The sequence below is a fragment of the Toxorhynchites rutilus genome, chromosome 3 (genome assembly GCF_029784135.1).
Source record: "Toxorhynchites rutilus septentrionalis strain SRP chromosome 3, ASM2978413v1, whole genome shotgun sequence".
Classification (NCBI taxonomy): Eukaryota; Metazoa; Arthropoda; class Insecta; order Diptera; family Culicidae; genus Toxorhynchites; species Toxorhynchites rutilus.
This window is the reverse complement of record NC_073746.1, coordinates 246,325,768-246,345,269: the sequence shown is the minus strand read 5'-3', so window position 1 is coordinate 246,345,269 and position 19,502 is coordinate 246,325,768. Positions and strand designations below refer to the sequence as shown.

The window sequence follows — 19,502 nt, the reverse complement described above, 5'->3', positions numbered from 1 at the left end:
CGGTAGTTTGGTACGTTGTCTTCCAGTAGAGCACATTGGAGCGCCAGTTGTCGATGAACAATACGGGCCACGTTGTTGTGGCGCTCGGTGTAGGCTGCGTTGGCCAAAACGGGACAGCCTCCCATAATGTGCTCTATGTTTTCACCTGGTTGATGGCACTTCCGGCAAATGTCATCAACGTCTTGATGCCAGACGTACCGCCTGCAGTTTCTCGTCGGCATTATCCTGTCCTGGATGGCTATCATGTCGGCTTCTACTACTGAAGAGAGTTCACCACGCGTTAGCCACAGATTAGATGCGGCCTTGTCGACGTGTGGCCGGTCCAGTTGATGGGGGTGGGCACCATGCACTGCCTTCTGCTTCCAAGCTGCAATCTTCTCCTCCACTGTCTGCAGATTGCAGTTGAGTTGGTACTCCGCTTGCGCCAAGTGCAGAGCGCTGTATCCTCTGTCGGCGGCGCAGACAGCCCGGTATAGCGCGTTTTGGTTGGCGCGTTCTGCGAAGTACTCGCGCAGTTGTCGTACCTGGGCAACACACAGTGCAGAAATGTCGACGATTCCAAGTCCCCCTTCTTTGCGTGGTAGTGAAACTCTCTCCAGTGCCGATTGAGGATGGTGCATTCCGGCCTCTTTGAATGCTTTCCTCATCCTCCTCTCAAGGTCCTCTAGGTTAGTTTTGCTCCATTTGACTACACCAAAACTGAAGGTCAGCAGGGGAACCGCGAATGTGTTGATCGCGCGTACCTTGTTCCCCGCGTTGAGGAAAGTCCTCAGGACACAGTTCACTCGACTCAAGAACTTGTCTCGCAGCTCCGTCTTGATGTCGGAGTGGCGAATCCCGGTGAGCTGTCGGAATCCAAGATATTTATAGGATTCGCCACGAACCATGTCTCTTATAAACTCGCCGTCATAGACCTCGTAGCCTCCGGATTCGGTAAGTTGTCCTTTCAGCAGGTGGACACAGCGACACTTGTCGAGGCCGAACTCCATACAGATGTCCCTGCTTATGTCTTCGACAACCCGGATAGCTACACCTAGACGCTGACGTGAATCAGCGTAGACCTTGAGATCGTCCATGTAAAAGGTATGGGTCACTTCTTCGTGGGCGCCGTCGCCATACCTTATTTTATAGCCATGACCGTTTCTATTGAGCGTCCTACTGAGGGGGTTCAGTGCCAGACAAAACCAAAGCGGGCTGAAAGAGTCGCCTTGGAATATCCCCCTCTTTATCTGCAGCGTTCTAGACTGCAACACATTTTCCCCATCACTGAGGTACAGAGACGTACTCCACTGCCTCATCGCATGCTGCAGGAACCTAACGACGACGGGATCAATTTTGTAGAGCTCCAATACCCGGACGAGAAACGAGTGAGGTATGGAGTCATAAGCCTTCCTGTAATCGATGTAGGCCATACTTAGGTTCCGCTGGTTATATACCGCCTGGCCGACTATGGCTGCGTCGATGATGGCCTGGTCTTTGCAGCCATGCGTATTTTTCCTGCATCCTTTCTGCTCTTCTGCGATGATGTGATGCTGTTCGCAGTGAGCAGAAACTTTGGCGGTAATTATGCTGCTCAGTATTTTGTACAGACTCGATAGGCACGTTATCGGTCTGTACTTTGATGGGTTCAATGTGTTGCTGTCTTTCGGGAGGAGGAAGGTGACGCCACGGGTGGCGAATTCAGGAAGGTTGTGTGGGTCACGTAGCACCTTGTTGAAGCACTCAGCTATCTTTGGATGTGCGACGGTCAGCTTCTTGTGCCAAAAGTTCTGGACACCATCGGGGCCCGGTGCTGCCCAGTTCCTCAGGTACCGCGAGGCTTCGCGGACATCGTTCTCTCCGACGATGATAGCTGGCATCTCTCCAATTTCACCACAACTCTCCTCCTCCCGTCTTAACCACATTTGCCCGTCGCGATGTTCTACTGGGGTCTCCCAAATACCAGCCCAGAAGTTCGTCACATCGCTAATATCTGGCAAACCTTCGCGGTAGTCGGGCTTCTCGTCGCTAATGTGGTCGTAGAACGCTTTTTCGTTATCTCTGAACATCCGATTTTGTTCCTGGCGCTTTGCAGAGTCAGAGTAACGTTTCAGCCGTTTAGTTAGGACGCTCAATTGCTGTACCAGTGTGTCGAGTTTTTCCGTCAGCTGGTGAGCTCCCAGCTGGCGAAGTTCAGTAGGCCGCACGATCACAGCAACTTGGCGACATAATTTCGCCGATCTGCTGCCTCTTTTGTACGCCATCAGTCTTCCAATTGCGGCGCGCTTGTTTAGGATCCGTTGCTCCAATCTCCTTCGCCATGGAGGCTCACGCCTTTCACGGAGATGTTGGAGCAGTCCGCCTCTTGGCCTAATACGGTATCCTAAACTTTTGGCGGTCGCCACAGCAGCACAGTAAACTTTCAGTTGCAGCTCCTCCATGTTCTCAGCATCAACCAAGTGCAGCGGAAGAACGTGCTCGTTCATGAGCTTTACTGCACTTGTCAGCCTGCGGGAATGCTGCAACTTCGGGATCCTGGGGCGCGACAAAGGGTCCGTGTCGCGGAACTGTGAGATCGCCTCGTCGTAATGGAAGACCAGATCGCGTAGTAGTTGTTGATCTGGCTGTGGATCTTCCGGCTCAGGGGGTTGTTGTACTGTGGCCTCCACTGGTGCTGATTCGCGTGCCCCACTCGCGAATGAATTGCTCAGCCGTACTGAACTTCGTCTCGACACATCGCTTGCTCTGCTTGTTCTGGAGCTTAGTTCTCTCTGCACCTGCTGCTTGATCTCGTCGACTTGCGTTTGGGAGAGCATATTGTTGCGTACAATCGCTCTACGCCTCGCGTTCATCGCGTTTTGGTCAAGCCTCCCGACGAACTCTGGATACGCTTCCTCGAACATTGCGAGTATTCGAGGGCGACCGCTCATGTCCGTCTCCAAAGCAGTGCAGATGTAATAGGCGCGGATCACGAATTCATTCATTTCATGTGTCCACATGATCCGTCGCCTAGTAGTACCCACAAGTGTGGACGACTGTCGTCTGACAGTCGCAACACGCCTCGTAGGCGCAGCGTTTCGTTGGTGATGTCGATGGCTGCTGTTTCCGTGTGGCGGTAGCTCTTCGGGTTGAACCCGGCTGGTGGCCCGCTCTTGCACATCGCCCTCCAGCCGCTGGCCGCTCGCTCTTACGCCCGTTCCAGGACCAGCTCCAGTTCGGGGACCCTCCTCGGGCGATCGCATTCTGAGTATTCTTCGTGAACGTAGCTCCATTTTCTGGGTGTATCTCCTTTGCCCGGGAGACAGCGGGTTGGCAAGGCCTCCATGACCCGGGAGGCCTTCCCCGGGAGAGATATAGCGCTCTGACTCGCTCGCACCCCCTCACTTAGCCACTTTCGACACCCGTTCTCGGAGCCAAGACCAGGTGTGTGTTTCCAGTTCACGCCCGATCTAAAAATGTCGTCATATGATCTTCGTGGAGGCGTGAGATAGGAACATTTGAGACCAACAGGTAGGCTCCTACCCTAGTGTTGATCCCCATTTGAGAACCATACCATTTTTTTTTTTTTTTTTTTTTTTTTTTTTTTTTTTTTATAGAGGTGAGGAACGCTCTACCAGCCTTATCTGGGAAGGGTTAACCCAGACGTCGAGTGGGGATCGCACCCACAAAAACCAAGCCCTCTACTCGTTGCCTTATTCCCCCTGGGACCACATCTAGGCGACTACTTCAGGGGGCGGCTGTGCTCATGCACTCTTCGAGTTTTCAACGCTGACTAGCGTTGTCCTTCCCTTTTTCTCAACATTTTTTCTCTCTATTCGCTTTTCATTCCACTGCGCTTATGTCCTCTTCGCAGTCATCCATTTACCCGTCGAGACGTGTACCGATTAGGAATTGCCCTCCAACTTGACGCGCAACCCGTCACAGTCACCCTCGCGGGATTTCTCACCTGTCGAGACGTGCACCGATTAGGAAGCGCCCGCCAACTTGACGCGCGCCCCGTCACAATCACCCTCGCAGGATTTTTCTTCCCAGCGGAGTGCCGATTAGGTAGTGCCCTCCTACATGACGCGCACTCCGTCACAGCTACTCTCGTTGATTCGTGTACATGTACATATGTTTATGTTTCTATAAATTGTAAATTACACAGTAGTTAGTAGTAGCCATTTAGGCGCTAAGTTTTCTGTTCCATTACATTATGGTAAATTACACAGTAGTAGCCTTTTTTTTTAGGCGTAAGGGTATTCTTTCTGTTCTTCCATTGTTCAGCAGACCGAACAGCGGAGACAGTTGATATTGATCATTGTTGGGTTATTTATAGATGTTTCTTGCAGAGCAGAGCAGTTGTATGGATAAATCGATCTTTGTTCCACCGTGGATCGATTTCCATCGCTGATGATGATTGCGTGGACGTAGTTATTATGTAACAACACAAAGATGGTCAATTGAGGGCCCTGAGTTTGAACTCACGATCGATCGCTTAGTAAGCGAACGCGTAACCAAGTGGATACGGAGACCACCTATAACCGAGTTGTTATAGCGCGATTGTTTTATACAAATTTGTAAAAAAATAACAAGTCAAAAATGTATTCTCATAAGCTTGTGACCGCTCGGAGCGTTCGAAATCTATATCATTAAAAAATGATGATAAATGATAACTTAAACTATTAGCATATTAGCAACATATCGATACCACAAAGCAACGCTCATAACAATTGAATTCAGATTTAAATTTGATAGTTTGCATGAAACATGCAACGTTATCGATCCCGAGCAGGAACCCCTCCCTATGGAATGTAGCAGAATATGCCTTTTCAATGCTGCCCTAACGGCACGCTTCCACCGAACAGAATCGTTTCAAGTGCTTTGTAGTTCATGTGGAGCTTCCCATCACTGGAAGCAGACGAACCAAACAGAAAAAACACAAATTCAGCGCAACGAACGAAAACATGGAAGTAGCAAACTAATTTGGCAAACAATTCCATCAAAGCTCTCCAAACCACCGATGGGAGCTGGAGAATTAATTTAATTGAAAATGTCTGCATCGGGATCACACCGCACACAGACATTCAACCTTCACTCATCCATCCATCCTTGGTCCGTCGTCGTCGGGAGACGCTACGGGTGGACTATCGGATATTCAGAGCGCTTTCACAAAGTGGTCGTTTCAAAGGCAAGTGCTTCCGTTTCGTCCGTCCCATCGGCAGCATCCCTTCTCAGTCCGCTCCAGAGAGAGAGTAATCTTCGTTTTAGCGAACTTTGGATCACGTAATCTCATTAAAGTTACATGAATCTGATCAAAATCTAATTACCCAACCGATGTAACGATAAACGGGGAGGCGAGAGGGAGAGTGTGTGAGTGCGAAACGTCGACCGTTGGTTCTGGGAAACTTGCGGACTACGGAGGAAGCTGCCGGAATTAAAATTTCAAATAGAGAGGGGTTGGATTACAACAATGTGATGCGATGTAAATTTTTCCCTTCTCTTCATTGATTCGAAGCGGTTTTGATTGGACACAGAGCAGCGGTCCGGGAAGGTGCAAATGGGAAAAGGGGACGGAAAAATCAGTGCTAAAAAAGATCGGCAGTAGAACGACTTTTTAACGGAGAATCGATTCAGCTCGATGCAGAAATTGTGAGAGGGACTGCATAATGAAATCGAACACTTTGATGTTGTGGAGTGTTTGTCGATTGATTTTTTTCAACACTGCATAAAAATCGCCTTTCACCTTTCCGAAAATTTTCATGCAAGGTGTCCCGAATTTTACCAATATGAAAATGAATTCAATGTCAATCACTAACCCCGAATTAGGATTTATTTGTTTATAGAAATTATGCTGTTCCGATTAAATCAAGAAACCTATATTTATTCATCGTTTCATTCTTCTCTTTCGTTCTAGGTAAGTTCCAAGACCTCCCGGTTACTCCCAAATCAGCTAATTTATTCCTCGAACTTCTGCCTCATCCCACTTGGAATGCGCGAGTTGCTGGCAGTTTCGATGGAAAATCCCTGCGTAGAACCTGCGAACCAGCAGGAAAAAAATCATTTCCTCTGCTGCCCTACCAAGGAACCGGCCAGGAACGGCTTCACGATTTCAACACTGTAAGCTCTAATTAAATAGAGAACCTTTCCGACCCCGCCAGTTCGGGTGTTTCCACCACTTAGGAGAGCTTACAAGAAACAGACGTTTCGGAATGGGTCCTCTGCTACTGGTTGTAATCCGTTATCATTAGCAAGTTGGAAAAGGGGGTGACATCTTCTCGTCTCATGGTACGGTGCTGCTCTTCTAGCCGTCGGTTGCTTGAGTCCCAAGAGTCGACGACTTTTCGTTTCGTTAAGATGCAAATTTGCGTAAATTCCTTGGGAATGTTTGACAGCTCGCGCGGCAACAGCGCCAAAAGGTTAAGAAGGATCGTGATAACATAAAACGACTACTAGGAATGAAGTTGGGTGATCTTTCCAACGGAATAAATAAAAATTCAAATAAGCAATTCTTTAACAGAGATATTGTTATCGAATTATTTCGATTATATTGTCGTTTTGTTATATACGATCAATTCTGTTACATATCACTAATGTTAACTTGCTCCTGAGACTAAAATTATGAAATAATCGTTTTGAGAAGTATTTAAATAAAGGAAAGAGATGCACTATCTAAATGGATCAATTCCATGCAAAAAAAAACCGGTTCTTCCCAACTCTCTTCGATTTTTTCTATCTAATGGCTTCTACCCAAAATACCTTTTTTCAATTTTCATGAACAATCAAGATTTTTTTATATATTTTATAGTTTATTATTTTATATTTATGTTTTTATGAAAACATATTTATTCTTCAACATACATGTTGTTCTTTTCAATACATTGTCTATTATGACGATTGAGTTTTGATTCAGAGCAAGTCAGAATCATAGTTGACGTCATTCAAATATTACTGAGAGCAGTTTCGGAACAAATTTCGCTGACACACGTATTATGCCAACAAATCTGGAAACAAAATGCATGGCATCAACCAAACGGTATGCCAACATCCTCATTGATTTCTTTATTAGTGGTTCAAAAATTTCATTCACTGCTTTAACATTTTCATCTGTCAACGCTGGGGCGCCCAGGGCGAGGTTCGTCATTGGCATCTTCTAGGTCTAGAAAAACTTGTACCCAGAGTTTCCAGTTTTATTTCAAACATGCCAGCAAAAAAGCCGAAGGCAAAAAATCTTCTTTTTTTATATTTTTACAGTTTTATCCAACATTTTCATTTTTTCGTCGTTTTCGAGTTTTTTTCACTCCAAAATTATATTTTTTCTTCCTGTTGTGAGAATCCTTCTCCACTCCACTCACATCGAAGACCTTTATTATGTTTATCGACTTTCACTCTCTATATCTATCATCTGCTATAAGCACACAAATGTACGGTATGCGAGGTCTGTTCAAAAAGTATCGCGACTATCGAATTTACGCGGGTTACGTATATTCGATTCTAGATTTTTTTTTTTTTGAGGCATTATGTTGGAACTCATGTCTTTCATTCAAGTAAGCTGACAAGTACGGCTATTTTAAATGTTCAGTTAATTTTTGACAACTGCTTTTCCTTCACGTGTTTTGGTTCATCTTCAAATTAGGTGCTTATTCCGTATGTTTATTGTGACATCTGGTGGACCTACCTTGGAGCGAAACAACGTTTATCGAAGTTAGAAAAAATGTTCTCGGAGGGTTGAAAAGATGTAAACGACTCAAAGCGTGCCGGAAACTCGAGCACGCCAACAACTGAAATCGAATATAAGTAATCCGAGTAACAATCGTGATTTTGGTAGATTCTAGCTGAAAAATTCACCAGGAATTGTTCAAAATAATATTGTAGCGAAATTTAAAAAAGATTGATGTTAGAGTTGGGTGTTGAAGAACGAATTGTAGAGCGGTTAAAAAGCTCAAATTTAGTTGATATAATCATTCAAGTTTATTATGTATTTTTATGGATAACATTAAAAATAAAAACGCCACTAAATTTTACTTTTTTCACTTCTAAAATGTTACTAAAGTCCACTAATTTGGATGTTTCACAACTGTATCCTGTAATCAATTTTCTCATCATTGAAATAGAAGCAACATAATTGTCCTACGTTGAATTCAGATTTTTTCAGAGAAATTTTATGTGAGAAAGGTATTTTATGACTGTAAAAGGATGAATCAAAAATTAAATTCTTCTTTTAAATCCAAAAATAATAAAAAAGTGAATAGAAAACAAATTTAATAAAATTGACTTGCATGTATACAGGATTCGATTATACAGCCATTCCATGCCAAACCAATATAGTGGTTCTCAGATTTTTGTGAAAAGTGGTAATTTTGTTCTTTATCGCAAAACATTAGACCCGTATGTTTTATTTTTTTCATTAGGGTGACCATTTCCATTTTAGGGTTGTCCGAGAAATCAACTTTTCCCCCCTTTTTTTGTAAAACATGACTTTTTTCAAAAATTCATAACTTTTGAACTACTGGACCGATTCAGATGATCGACATATCAATTTAAAGAGAATAAGCTATTCTTGTAAAAAATATTACACTCTAAACAAAAATGAATTTTGTTTTCGTAATTATTGATTATATTTGTTTTTTATAGCTCACATTGTTTCGGGACCAAGGGTGCCATATTTTTTTTATATTTTTTATGGAAAGCTGAGCATTTTTTTTCGTTTTTAAGTTATGATTTTTCAAAGATAACATATTTTCAGTTTTCATTTCTATGCGACTTGAATGGATGTATGTGACTATAATTCAATTAATTGGCAAGTGTGTTATTTTTTCAAAAAAGGCAAGGCTAGTAGGCTTTTATTTGATATGTGGATCATCTGAATCGGTCCAGTAGTTCAAAAGTAATGAATTTTTGAAAAAAGTCATTTTTGGGAAAAAAGACATCCATCGGGTACTATCGGGTAAATTTGAAAAATCATAACTCAAAAACGAAAATAAACTCCTCCCCGGTTTCGAGATAAAGGGTGTGTCACATCAAATTGCATCACGGAAAAAACGCTGTAGAAATTCGCCCAGTAGACCGATCCTTTTGAAAATTTCAGACAGTAAAATAAAAACTATTAAACAACTTATGGCATTTTCTTTTTATTCATACTTCGAGCTCAAGCCCGTATGCTCGCAACTTCCTCTTTACCCCGTCCATAAGGTTCTGTACAACGTCGGGTTGAAGTTTTTTTTGAGCAGAAATCCATTTTCTCTTGAAGTCCGCCTCCGATTTGACAACTTTTGGGTTCTTCCGGAGGGCCTGCTTCATAATCGCCCAATATTTCTCTATTGGGCGAAGCTCCGGCGCGTTGGGCGGGTTCATTTCCTTTGGCACGAAGGTGACCCCGTTGGCTTCGTACCACTCCAACACGTCCTTTGAATAGTGGCACGAAGCGAGATCCGGCCAGAAGATGGTCGGGCCCTCGTGCTGCTTCTATAGTGGTAGTAAGCACTTATGTAGGCACTCCTTAAGGTAAACCTGCCCGTTTACCGTGCCGGTCATCACGAAGGGGGCGCTCCGCTTTCCGCAAGAGCAGATCGCTTGCCACACCATGTACTTTTTGGCAAACTTGGATAGTTTCTGCTTGCGAATCTCCTCCGGAACGCTGGATTTGTCCTCTGCGGAGAAGAACAACAGGCCCGGCAGCTCACGAAAGTCCGCTTTGACGTAGGTTTCGTCGTCTATTACCAGGTAATGTTTACATCTAGTTTATAAGTAAATAATTCAGTCTGTACTAATAGAAGACGGTGTTGAAATAAATAAATAAATAAATAAATAAATAAATGTGGCTTCGTCAGCATTTCGGTGTACAGCTTCCGGGCTCGCGTCTTCCCCACCATGTTTTGCATTTCGTCGCGGTTAGGAGCCTTCTGAACCTTGTATGTACGCAGGCCCTCCCGCTGCTTGGTCCACTGGACGAATGAACTTGACAAATTCAGCTTATTGGCGACATCCCGGACCGAACTTCTCGGATCACGTCTAAACTGCTTAACTACGCGCTTGTGATCTTTTTCACTGACGGAGCATCCATTTTTGCCGTTCTTCACCTTCCGGTCGATGGTTAGGTTCTCGAAGTATCGTTTTAGTACTCTGCTGACCGTGGATTGGACGATTCCCAGCATCTTACCGATGTATCGATGTGACAACTCCGGATTCTCGAAATGAGTGCACAGGATTAATTCACGACGCTCTTTCTCGTTCGATGACATTTTTCCAAATTTACGAAAAATTGACAGTGAAGCATGGCCAACGTGATCTATACACTCTTATCTGATTATAAGCGAAAGCTGAAGATATAATTCCTAAAAATTAAATTTCTACAGCGTTTTTTTCCGTGATGCAATTTGATGTGACACACCCTTTATGTTATGTGAAAAATCCTCAGCTTTCCAGAAAAAATATTTAAAAAAATTATATATAGGTCCCGAAACTGTGTAAGCTATAAATAATAAATACAATGAATAATTACGAAATATTCACTGTAAACTTTGGAAAATTATAACTTGAAAACAAAAAAAAACCCTTTCTGGTTTCGAGATATGTTGTGTAAAAAAATCTCAGCTTTAAAAAAAAAAAATATAAAATAATATATAAAAAAAATATACATTGAATTTGAAGAACCGACCTTCTGTTTATTGGGCCAAAAACATTACCTGTGCAAAATTGCAGCTCAATCGGACATGATTTAGAGGTGCCTCAAAACGCTCAAAGTGTGAATTTTTGACCTACGATAATCTCCCATGAAATCGGGGTTTTCGAAAAAATATTTCGATGCCAATTTTCTGATTTTTCAAACATCATATTTTAATCAGACATCTGGATTTTGAGTTACGATTTTTTAAAAGAAAGATCAATGATTTTGAATACGCTCATTTTAAAAATCAGTCGTGATTTAAAAATGGTCATATGTGATTGAAAATTGTGATTATAGGTAGTTTCCATCATAAGCACTTAGTTTCAAAGAAATCGATGATGGTCGGAACAGCGGTTGGCTGATTCGGCTTGAAATAGCTCTTCAATATAAAACCCACACATATTTCAACCAGTGCATTCAATCTGTATGTTGGTCGCGACAATGCTTGAGATGGTTTGACAAGCATTTCAACTGGTATCTTATTCGTGTAATATTGTCTTGCAAGGTCTCAATCGTTACGGTATTTTCCGTATAGAGAGACTAGACTACAGAGACTTTTCGTAACAAGTTGCCAAATACAACGTTTTAAGTACATCCAAAATTGATTTTTAACATATGTTTACCATTCCGATTTATTACATCAAATGATCCTAAAAATAACAGAAAATGCGCCAAAATGGTACATCATTTGTATAATATACTAGCTGACCCAGCAAACTTCGTCCCGCCCAAAATTTATTTTTCGTTATCACATCCACGTTTTCTCACTGAGCGCTGTTCATGGGTTCAATCGCTGAATTATTCATCGATTGATCTTCTAATCTACCCATTAAATTTATCTTTTACTATAAAATTCGTAGTACTTCTACCAATACTCGACATTATAATATCAGACTATTTTCAGACACAATTCTCGTTCAACCACTTGCAATTAACATGTTTCTCCGTTACGTTACATTCTAAATATGGTTTTATTTGCTTGATTAATTCTCGAGTAATGCAGAAATTTGTGTTTCATTTGTATGGCAGTCAATAAATTACGTGATTTCGAGATAGTTTCTAAATATTTTTTCATCGGAATTCACGAAAAACAATAGTCCTCTGAACTTCAACTGAAAAACTCGATCTAACGAAATCAAATACAACAGTTGTTCCATATAAAATTAATGAACTGTCGGCTTGTTTTCGCAGCCAATTTAAGTTTATTGAGGGCAAAGAGTGTATGACCCAGCATATGTAAAGCCCTTCGTATATTTACGTTGGCCGTTGGCAGAGAATTATACTCTGTCGGCAGGGTATCATGATAATCCATAATCGGGAATCACGCCCGCTGGTTTAACAGGGTTACTAAAATAAATTTCACCATGCGCTGTTTGGATAAACAACTCGTTTCCGATTTTCCACACGTGCCAATGTCGCAACATTGTGGGCTGAATGAATCCTGGAATCACCGGTACCGACAAAAACCATCCCATGTGTCATTGTTGGTCATTTTAATGTCCTGTGAAATAACCGCCATTGAAACTGCTCGCGCAATGAACGAGTTTATTATTTTTCGGTTTGTATCCCAAAAACAGCGGACAAAATTACTAAACTTTAGCACTTTCTGTTGTTTCTATTGAAAACGAAACGATCGTTGTATTGGTGGACAGAAGTTTAGTGAGCGTGGCGTCGGTGGATATTTATCACCAAATGTATGCCATTAAATTTGCATAAACATCCCCTCGGTGGGATGCTATTATGCCATTGCGACGTTGGTTGTTAATAAATTACCAAGAATTTCATGATCCGGAAATGACACGCTATTCACGTCACTATTAGTAGCTTTTCGGTAGCAGTTTTCTGGATGAAATAATGGTAAAGTTGGTCCACGGTTTGCGCGGTTGATCTGCCGTCGAGGACAGATAACCTACCCGCGCGAAAGGAGTGAACAAAGTTGTGAACTGACCAATCGTCCGCACCGAACTGAATCAACTGCTCAATGGCTTTTGGCCATTGAAGCAAAGTTTGTGCCAAACCACCGTGAGGGGACTGCTCGTTAGGTGCAATGCGATACGAGGGTCGGTTGTCGACGCTTTACCACCTCGTTATAGACTAACTGCTAACGACCAAACTGACGATGCAACCGGCATTGGTTCTGCTTTCGGCGATAAATTTTCCACCCATTCAACTTTAAAGCTCCTGTTCAACAGAAGGTGTGTCTGGTTTGGCTGGCTCGAGCCAGGAAAATCGTGTGCGCCCGGATTCCGGGATACAGCAGCCAGGCGGTGGACAGGTTGACTGGTCACCGGAATTATGGAATTAAACGTTCAGGGCGTTTGTACTGAATTACTCGACTTAAACTTTGTACGAGAGTAGATTATCGTGGGAAGGATATACACTCGGAGCGACGTTAGTCTCGCTTTGGTTTTGAAAAACATTTATTTCACTAATTTATTGAACTCACATTCGGATGTAAACCTAGTCTTGCATCTTTAGTTTCGTCCTATGTCATCCCAATAGCACCACGGGTCGTGCCACCAAGGGGCGTATGATAACGGGTGGTCGAACTAAAACTGGAGAGCGTCGTATTCTGTAACAAACATAGTTGAAAATGAAGTGAGTCTATGCTACTGTTACGTAATGTGTGCAACATACGCTGGTCGCAGTATCACAGGTGCTCCTCCCACGACAATTGTACCTCCATGGCCACCGTGATGAGGTTCCGCCACCGCTACGCAAACGGTACACGTTAGGAAAAGTGCGAAAATCTGTGGAATACAATGTTGGCATTCGTCATGATTCACTATAAGATGGGAGTTTACTTACCAATCTGATCATTTTTGCAGAAGAATACACCTTACGTTCGTTTCAAGTTCACATCAAACTGCCAACTGATGGCCGATAACACAAATTTTTATAATCTGTGACAGCTTCGGATGAGCAACGAAGGTGCTAATTAGTGACATCATTAGGTGGGTATTTTTCCCTACACCTCACCTTAGACTAGTATTCATTCATTGCAAGGCAATGGACATAGGTGTAAAGATGAGAGGAAACCAACGCACGTTTGCTTCCGGTTACATCGAAAACAAGCATGATGGTGACATATGGTGGAACAATCACCGTTTTGTCGGTATCACTATTACCCATGCCGCAAGGTCAGTACATATAACTGTTTATCTGCCAATAGTAAGCCGAATCGATATTGCACAACAGAAGAGTGAATTTGCAGAGATATCTCCCGCATGTTCAGAATCCTAATATTGTGCAAACGGTTATGAATAGCTTCCATCCTTCCGAGCATTTACCACGATGAGCTGAAATATCTAGGGCAGACATCACAAGATGTGCCCTTGTCAAAGATTATTTGGTGTATTCTGTCGCTCTTTCTCAGTGCACATTGGAGTATATTGGAAGCATCATGTGTGCATATTATTTGCACTCCATTTGAAGCCCCATATCCAACCGCAATCCTGGTGGTGGAGCAGACTCGGTATGAGAATCTTGCGCTACGTGGTGGTGGTCCCGGTGATGCTGCTGACTGACGTGACATTTCATTGAATGCTCATGTTTTCCATATCCCGTTTATTCCCGGTTGAAGTTTTCCGAAAGTCTGCAGCCGGTCACGTCCAACGGATCCTGCGGCTGTGGGTTTTCATCGGCAGTCGAGCCTCGATACATACAGCAATTGGGCGGGATCGAGCGAATGCAATCAGTGTCTGCTAATAAGAACGTGACTTGCTTCCGTTTATTGCGATTTGCAGGTTGTTCGGCGTTGTGAATATTGCACGACACGCCACTGTCGACAGCTATCACAACAGCAACAACAACTCAATCCTGACCGAATCCTAGCAGATCAATTAGTGTCGATTTTTTTCGCTGGCTGCAATGATGATAATTCAATTTCCTCCATTTATTTCAATGAACATTGTTATTGAATGGCGTTAACGTTCCCTGTGGAACTTCTGCCATCTCAACGTATTCATTAACTAGCGTCATTTATTAATACATAGTTGAGATTTCATAAGGGAGTATTCTAGTCTAGGAATTTGAAAAAAAATTAAAAAAAATGTTCCTTCATATTTCTGTACTTTAGGCACTTAAGAATATACTTTAGGCGGTCAAGAATATACAAGAATATACTCGAAACTGTTTTTTTTAAACTGGGGTACACGATATCTCAAGTTCTACTGAACCGATTCATGTCAAATTTATATGGATACAATCTGCAGACAACTCTCTATCGCATGAACTTCTAAAAAATGATATTTTTTAAATTTCACTACTTTTTAAAAAATAGGGTACGTATGAAAAAACGTTTTAAACCGCATTTTGTTTTTCAAACGGCCGCCATTTTGTCAAAAAACATGTTTTTGACTTTCCCGAGGTTCATGCGATAGCGACATCTTTACTGATTCAGAATCAATTCGATTTTTTTGATTCAGATAACCAGAAGGGCTGGAATCGAGAACGCCATGGTACAACTTTTTTTTGAACCCCCTCACTTCATCAGCTCTTAACTATTCTAGTTTTGCACATTTTTTCTCCGTTCAATTTTTGTTTTATTGTTAAAAGATAGATGAACTAATAATGATATGATGGATAGAAAAAATATTCTTCGTTTTATTTTTGCGGAGCTCGAGAAAACGAAAGAAATTCGTTTCTCTACACTAGAATACCCCCTTAAGCCAAATAACACGCCTTGAATGTATTCCGAGAGACAAGCTCTAGAATACGCGGGATCACAGTGCAAGTTGAAGGAAATTTCTTTGACGAAAAATCCACCGGCCAGAACGGGTATCGAACCCGAGCATCCGGCATGATAATGTGAGACGCTAACGACTCGGGCACGGGTGCACACTATTATATATTCATTGATTTATTTATCACTAAATTTTCGAATGTTTTTTTTATTATGATGGGTTTGTGTTGTTTTGTACAAGCAGCTGAAAATGGTTGATTCATGTTTCATTTTTATTCTAACGAGAACAGTACACTCAGAACAATACACGTGACACATTCAGTATGTATCGGCATTTTTTCATGCATATAGTGCAGTTCCAAGCGATTATATATATGTCTCACACTGCCGTTATCTATTTGATAACGCACAACGCATAAAATCGACAATTCGTGCAATCTCCACGATATGAAAACCGACGACGTATATCCTATTTAATATTCCTCTTCTGCTTTTATTCCGCTCTACACTATGCTTGCTTTTTACATATTCTGAAGATGCATTCTGTGGCGAAAAAAAAATTGCAAAATAGAAAATGAGAATAGCCAGGGCGAGTACAATATTTCGAGAACTTTCGCTGACAGCAAACGACATGCATCGACAAATCTTGACTAAGATGGACTTCAAAGCAGGTAATCATACTTTTAGATTTTTTTTGTGACTTCAATATTTAGCTTTTGAAGCAGTTTCGAAATATTGAGACAAGTTTTTGAGTCAATTAGTAAACAGCATTACTCATACACCTTTTATCTTTCGAATGAAGTGATTAACATACCACTTTGTACAACTGACAAAGAGGTGTTTCACGCTCCAAACTTTGCACCCCAGAAGTCACCACCGAACAAAATGGCGCCATACACCGCGAGATCTATCTTTATTTTTCCTTAGAATCGAGCAAAACCATTGTGTGTGACATCAGCATTGAGAAAGACTGCTGTTTGATAGCTGGAGCTAGATGACTTGAATGATGATGATGATGATGATGATGATGGTTTGAATTATAGCGGTTTTTAAATTCATCAGTTCATTCGTCTCTAGCCCTGAAAAAGACCAATCTGGAAAACTCAACCTTGAGAAAGGTTATTCGAAAGACTCGCTGCTGTCTGGTCGCTAGTTAGATGACTGATAAAATACGGGAGAGCTAAGATTGCAATATTATCTCTATCCACATTGTCCGGAGAACGAATGACTGCAATTGCATTTCATGCAACCAATTTACGCCTGTCTTAATAGCAGTGATATTTGAATATTATACCTCCCCCGTACATACTCGGCCACAAGAACACGAAAATGGATATTCTTCAATTATTCCAATTTAACCGGGAACCGTAATGTTTAATTTACCGAATAAGTTTAAAGAAATTCCAATTCGATTGGAATGCAAACTATGAAAATTAATTCATAGCTAAAATAAATATTAACGGTAAAACTATTTCATAGAAAACCGTGACCAGTTTTCTGATTTGGTACCATTACTGAAAGACGTAGTCTTATGTCAGAAAAGGTAATGATTTCATATTCATATTTTCATATCCATATTTCCAATTTTACTCACTATTTAATCTCGACAGTATAAGCCCTAATGATCGGATTTAATGTATTTAATATATATTCAATCTATTAATACCACTTAACTAGACGACTAACCAATGTGTAATGTGTTAAACTCCGTTATTCTCATCTCATGTTTCCTAAATGGTTTCTTAAGTAATTGTTACACATACAAAATGATAACGGGCCAGGCGGGCCCACCAAAAGAGCCTGGTGGGCAGCAGGTTGAGTATAGCTGGTCTAGATAATAGAGATCTTCGAGGGTCACGGTTTTTGCTCTAACTTTTATATTTCAACCTCTACATCAATATTGTCTTGGGATTACTTATAGAGCTTATCAAACCGAACATTTTGCGATGCAGAACTTGTCAATATATTAATCCTACTTAAAGTTATTGATGTTTTTTCATAAAACCTAATTCAAGTTGAATTTACTCAAATACAAAAAATAACATAGTTTTGAAAATTTAACATTATGTTAAGTCAAATATACCCTTCTAAATGCCGTCAATTAACATTTTTTATGTTTGCCCAGAAAGAACGACAAACGAATGAATAGAGCGTATTGTAAAATTTTAAATATAAAAGATGCAAAAAAAATGTTTTTTTTTCATGATGACCCTAACGCAACATAGAAAAAAAGCACTATGTAGGTTATTTTAATAAATAGAAAAACTCTTTGTGACGCAAGGGTGACGTAGGACTATCGTTGATTTAGAGATCATTTGTTTGAAGTTGAATCTAAATCCATTCTGAATGAATGAATAAATGAATATTTGGGGGACTTCGAAAACGAGAGCGTTACGTTGGAGGCACAAGGTTTTATGCATCCAATATAGGATACGAAAAACCTTGTTCTGAAGAATAATCTTCAGAAGCTAACCTGCTAACTGTACTTGATTGACAAATCACAAACCCAAATGTATTATATGGATATTTTATGGATAGAAAACATTAAAATAAACTCTTTCGCTTGAATGTAATTTTCAATTCCAAGGGGAACTGGCAGATTATTTTCCAGCAACGATTAGATATTTCCACATTTTCCTCGATACTGGAAGCCCACCAGTGGTTAATACTAACTCGATAACCACCTGTTAATAATACTTGATTGAAAAATATTTGGTCACAGTGTTACATGGATAGAAAACATTCAAATAATCTCTTTCACATGAATATATTTTAAAATTCCCAGAGGAACAGGCAGATTACTTTCCAGCAATGATTAGATCTTTCCGGAACTTTCTCGATGCTGAATGGCAGAAAGAATTCTGCGCGTGTATGTGTCGATCCTTCGCCGCCACCGCCTCCAGCACGTTAGGCAACGATGTTGTCTTGTTGATGTCCTCACGAAAAATGAATGTGTCTCACCACCAGAATATCGCCTAAGTATGCTTTTTGTGTGTGATTGAATCGAGAGAAGGTGTGGTTTACGATGGCAATTTGGAAGGCAAACTAGAGGGGAATGAACTCTCTGAGCTCGGAACTTTCGGCGACTGAGCAATAATCGATTGCGGGCGCATACAATATTGGATACGGAAATATCCTACTGATGGGGAAGAATAATCTTCAGAAGCTATCCTGTTAATTGCGATTGATTGAAAAATCACAAAACGAAATGTATTTGGTCACAGTGTTACATGGATAGAAAACATTCAAATAAACTCTTTCACATGAATGTATTTTTAAATTCCCAGAGGAACTGGCAGATTATTTTCCAGCAATGATTAGATATTTCCACATTTTCCTCGATACTGGAAGCCCACCAGTGGTTAATACTAATTCGATAACCACCTGTTAATAGCACTTGATTGAAACATATTTGGTCACAGTGTTACATGGATAGAAAACATTAAAATAAACTCTTTCGCTTGAATGTAATTTTCAATTCCAAGGGGAACTGGCAGATTATTTTCCAGCAACGATTAGATATTTCCACATTTTCCTCGATACTGGAAGCCCACCAGTGGTTAATACTAATTCGATAACCACCTGTTAATAGCACTTGATTGAAACATATTTGGTCACAGTGTTACATGGATAGAAAACATTAAAATAAACTCTTTCGCTTGAATGTAATTTTCAATTCCAAGGGGAACTGGCAGATTATTTTCCAGCAACGATTAGATATTTCCACATTTTCCTCGATACTGGAAGCCCACCAGTGGTTAATACTAACTCGATAACCACCTGTTAATAGTACTTGATTGAAAAAAATTTGGTCACAGTGTTACATGGATAGAAAACATTCAAATAAACTCTTTCACATGAATGTATTTTTGAATTCCCATAATTATGATTTCATAATAATAATAGCGCATAATTTCGTGGTGGAGTTAATACGTTTGTACCATGTTTTTCTTTCCGATTCTTTTCTCATCTTCAAGGTATTAATGCTTTATAATTTGTATGTTAAAATTACCTGCTTAATTTTCGATTTATTCCATATCTTCATTTCTAAATGGTCTCAGCCCTAAAGAGCAAAACGGTAAGGAGGACGGCATGTTAATTGTGTGTACACTAATTTCTAAAAATAACACAGTGATGTCTCCAGCATCATTTAAAAAATTCCCCATTACAATGGGGAATTACATTTTACTTCAG

At 41.0% G+C, this 19,502-nt stretch overlaps 1 protein-coding gene and 1 long non-coding RNA gene across 6 annotated transcripts in view; one reads left to right on the top strand and one right to left on the bottom strand.

Annotated features, from left to right (window-relative positions):
• Nucleotides 1–19,502, top strand: part of LOC129778971 (uncharacterized) — a 533,137-nt gene that overhangs the window by 360,451 nt on the left and 153,184 nt on the right. The gene's annotated exons all lie outside the window — the stretch shown is intronic.
• Nucleotides 13,027–13,492, bottom strand: LOC129778974 (uncharacterized). Its single transcript, XR_008743536.1, has 3 exons — nt 13,433–13,492; nt 13,262–13,374; nt 13,027–13,196 (listed from the first exon to the last, which is right to left on the bottom strand). It is a non-coding gene; the product is annotated as an uncharacterized LOC129778974 (long non-coding RNA).